The following is a 5016-nucleotide window of genomic DNA, read 5'->3' on the forward strand; positions in this document are numbered from 1 at the left end:
AATGATTACACACTACATGTTAAATATCTAAAGTAGTCAATATAATTAGCAGGTTTATCTCCTAAAACATTCAAGCTAATGTATTTTGGTAACCTCCTGACTCTGCTAGCTATTTTGCAATGTTCCATAAACACAAACACAGTGACAATGTGTAGAATATTGGAAGTTGATAGGGTTAGAGACAAGTTAGACTATGTGTAGTACATATATATTTATCTATTGTTCCTCTGAAGAATATTTTCATATATTCACCATGACAATACCACCATATATTCACCATGACAATAATTTTCCTGCCATCTTCATCTTTTTACATTATAAGTATGCATGTTTTCCTGTTTATTATAATGATTTGAAATTATTATATGATGGAATTAAAAATTTGTAGAGTCTACTGAAATTATCTCATTTTGTTTGGATTTGTGATGCTAAATCATTAAGACCATGGTTTCCTGAAATGTATGCTAACAGACTAGATCATTAAATTATATTCTAATTACATCTTTTTATTGTATTTTACATAGGGTTCTACTGTTGTTGTTTTATGATATAGAATGTTGTGAAGCTAGACTGAAACTTTGAACCCCACTTCCTCCATTAACACTGTTTTATAACCTGGTTATGGATGCTGATAAGTATAATTCTAAATAATCAGGCGTTTGAGACTTGAGATTTAGTTCAGACAGCCTGAACATGAAATTTTATGAGTCTCTCCTCTCCAGTTCACTGCAGAATTCTTGCAGTGGAACTGTGGCACAATTGGTAGATCACTGCAGTCACCAGAAAGATACTCAGGCTTGTCATATAGCCCCTGAATTCAAGACCTAAAACATAGATATGCACAACATAACCTCACATACACACACACACACACACACACACACACACACACACACAAACACCAACACACATGTACACACACAGATGCTCTGGCAATGTTGTATCTTAAATTCTTATCCAGAGATTGGGCAACAGCCCACTCATTTGTGAAGGTTTTTTTCCTGATTATTTTAAGGAGGAGGATAGTTTATGGGACAAAGATGACAAGATTTAGTGAGGAATTCTTTATAAACGAGTAGCTTATTATAAAAAAAAAACAGGAACAAAGTTTTTATATTTAAAGCTTACATTCCTTCAACTATAGTATTTTTCTATAATAATCACTGAATTATCAGAAGATAATGCAGCACCTCTTCCCTCCCCCCTTCCCTTCTGTCATAAAATATGAAAAAATTTTCAAAAATATTCTCTTATCTTACAAGCATGTACATCTCTAAAAATGTCTGACAATATGTGTAAGGTTTATTTTTCAATACTTGTATGATTTTCCCACCTCTAAGTACTTACCCTTTTTCCAGATGACAGCACACTGGGGATTCAAGGGTAAATAAGTTTAGGAAACAAACAACCAACAAAGTCCTAGGATGTAGATGTCAGAAATAGATGCAAGAAGTACATGGCAGGCTGAGAGGGCCCTGAGAGGCAAAATGATTTCTGCAGTATGAGAGGAAAAGTGACAAATAAGGCATGGATCTGATCTAGGAAGTGTTCCTTGAGGTTGAGAGCATGCTGATGCCCAGGCCTAGCTGAGGATGTCAGGATTTGAAAATGTTCACATGTGTATAGAGTGATGTGGGAGGGGAGATTTCAGTCTCCAGTATGTCTATGGGACGATCTTATGTGAGCAAGCAGCTTAGATCATTGGGCTCTGAGAGATGACACTCTCTACCTCACAATGGAATAGAATATGGAACTCTGAGAGTCAGGCGACAGTAACTAACAGTCAGCTCATGCCAGCTCAAGTGGCCTGTGGCTCAGGATCAAGAAAGATGTTCCTGTGTTGTTTTCAAAGTTCAAGAGACTCAGGTCTTAGGCATGAGAGATGTGAGTGCCTCACACAATGCTGCAGACATTGGATCAGTGAAAAAACACGAATCCATATTCTCAGGCCTTTTTATAAGAAGAAACCAAGGAAATCAGAAGGCAACTTAGGCCAGGTATAACTATGACAGCCCACAGTACAACCTTCTTCTTGTATGCTTTTATATATGTATAATGAGAAAATACTTACTGTGTACTTTTCAGTCCACTCTATTACTCATTTTGAAGTATATTCCCAATTCCATGTGTCAAAAATCCATTCTTTTTACCACCTAAGTGTGACAATGAGTCAGCCCAAACCCTGAATGTGCCTTATAATATAGGGAGCTTGCACTCAAGCTTGTTTGAAATGCTGGTAATGGACCTGGTCCCTGCTTACCAGAATGGTGATCTTTTCTATGTGGGAAACATCCTTCACCAGTATAGAGTAGGAGACAATGGAGCAGTTGCTGGATATTGTTTAAAAAGTGAGTGCTCCTCTTTCAAACAGGGCTGATGAAACACCCTGGCAGATGATTGGAATACTTGGTACCTCTCAGAGACTGTTTCACTGGGGTCTGATCACAGGAGCTTGTCTTGAGACAAAGAAGTTCACTCCATGGCTAACTCCTTAGGACTGGTCTGCCAGAACATTTCATTTTCCTCAGAAGCTAGGGGAGCCTTAGCAGTTTGCTTGCTGAGAGACTAGGATTAAAGGAATGAGCCAGTGGCACCCAACGTCCACCCTCACCTAGGAAACCACTATCTTGGAGGCTTTTGAATGAATATAGACAGAAGAAAGAATGCAACTTGAGCTTGAATTCCGGGCCTGAGTGCTGTCCTGTTCATAGCACTCTGCTATTTGAGCCCCACGTCCAGGTCTGACCTTTGGCCGGTTAATTGAAGTATCTTTAGAATTTTACAAATTAGACTGTTTCAAACTGTGATCCTCAGATCTCACTCTCCTGGTTAGTAGGATTAGAGGCATGAGCCATTGTGCACTTATTTGGACAGATGCTTATAAGCAGTCTCACAGAATTTCCTTGAAATTGTGTAGACATATCTCCAGTTTTTTCTGTCATGTTTACATTACTCTGTGGGATTTAACTAGTCCCATGTGTGTCCTGTTAGTTCAGAACAAGGAGAAGCACAGAGTTGTTCTCCTTCTCTCCTCCCATTGGTACAGATCCTTCTACCGTAACTGGGAGGAAGATGAACTAGATGAAAAAGAAAGTGGACGTTGGGACAAAGAGAAGTTCTGTCCTTGAAAAATTGGTATCTTTGAGCTTTTTGATTCAAAGTCTACATTCTTCTTTGCACACCAGTTGTGGTTTTCACCAGGGGGTTGAGGCTTAGCACTTCAGTGGATAGCAGATTACACATCATGGATGTGGTTGCTGTTTTGGACTCTCATGGATGACAAAGAGGTCTGTGCATAACAAGTCAGATTCAGTGGGGAAACAAATTTCTCCCCTATCACAGGGAGAATTTTAGAATATTGTTTTTCAGAAATTGTGAGGAGCAGCCTGCTTGCAAGAGTCTCTTCCCGTCTCCCAACATGCATATCCTGCCACAAAAACTATATAGGTCAGGATGTGGAGGGTGGGCTCTCATTTTCCTCGTCTGCTCACAGCATGGTTTGTTCCATCTTTCCTATGTGGATGGACTTCTACTATGATGATTTCTATGAGTACACGTACCATGACACCATGAAAGAATTTACACAGTATGTCAAGCTCAACATGCCCTCTTCAGACTTGCTCTTCTGCTCACATATTCTTCTGAAGCAGCTGAAGGAACGCATGATCCTTGAGACCAAGAAAAAGAGGAAGAAGTCCTTGTTTAGATGCCTCAGATCTAGTGAGTACGGATGGAACCTGGGTCTCTAGGTCTGTGCCTGATTGACCAACAGCCCTTTGTATGCCCCAGCTTGACAAAATGTCCTTTTATTGATATTCTTTGCCAGGTAATATCTGTTCTCCTTTTGAAAGAACTTGGACGTAATCACTCATTAGAAACACCCTACCTACTTATCAGTGTTCAGTCCAAACTCAAGTTCTAAAGCTTCCCCCATTAGATCGTCATGAAAGTTTAGTCACACCTTAACTTCTATAGTTCTAAGACTCCTGACCCTATTTCCATGCTCAGGTTTGCATCACCGTAGAAAAACTCCTGCAGAACTCCAGATAAAGAACCCATCAGTGATGTTATCTATGGTGACTGATAGACATAGGAAGCCATCACTAATCTCCAGAAAGCATGTGAATATAGAGGGCTTTATTTTTTAATTTGTGGAAAGGCCCAAGCAAGTTTTGAGTCTTGTGGACATCTCACTGGTTCTGAACACCACATGTGATGCAGGTGCACCTGCACATACAACCAAGGAAGAAGATGATCCAGAATGTCTCCCATTGATATTCACAATCCACCTAGATCGGCGCCAAACCAGTCAAAAAGACTCTTCTTGGTGTGCAGGGTAAATGTTTGCTAATGGAAAATGACCCCAGTCTATGTTCAGGAAAATCAATAAGAGAGGTCCAAAATCTAGATTCAGTTGAGGAAAGAGAATCTTTCCTCACAGAATACCCAGACCAATCTGCCCTCTTGCAGGGGATCCAATATCTAATTAAGAAATTAGAACCTGTCCCTCCCTGGACTCAGGAAGAAAATCCTGTCTTTAATGAGGAAGTAAATCCCTTTGAGTACTCAGAGGGAGAATTTCTGCTTGAAGGCAACTTAGAGGCCAATCTAGACTTAGAGATTCCATTCCCCCTTCCTGGAAAAATCTTTATTTTCCTTTTGTTCTGATTGTTGTAATGTGTTAATTCTATTTAGTTTTCTAACTTTATTAAAATGTCAATGTTTTTGATATATTGTAGACTCATGAATCCTAAATATGTTTCTTTTTAAACCTACAATCTGAAGCATCGTGCATATGTGTGCTATTGGAGGGAAAACACAGAGTGACAGGGGGCTGAACAAGAGAGCCTACTGTGTATAAATGGAACTGTTAAATGCACAGGAAGCAGCAAAGAAGGCAGGTCATGCCTGGCTGGGGTGATAAGGTGGATAGAAAAGGTTTTGGACAGCACATAAGATGTCCTACAAAGCTATTCTGTCAATTGGGACAAATGACATAATATTTATAGTGGTATG

This window comes from Dipodomys spectabilis, unplaced genomic scaffold, assembly GCF_019054845.1.
Source record: "Dipodomys spectabilis isolate Male_0828 unplaced genomic scaffold, ASM1905484v1 ptg000109l, whole genome shotgun sequence".
Classification (NCBI taxonomy): Eukaryota; Metazoa; Chordata; class Mammalia; order Rodentia; family Heteromyidae; genus Dipodomys; species Dipodomys spectabilis.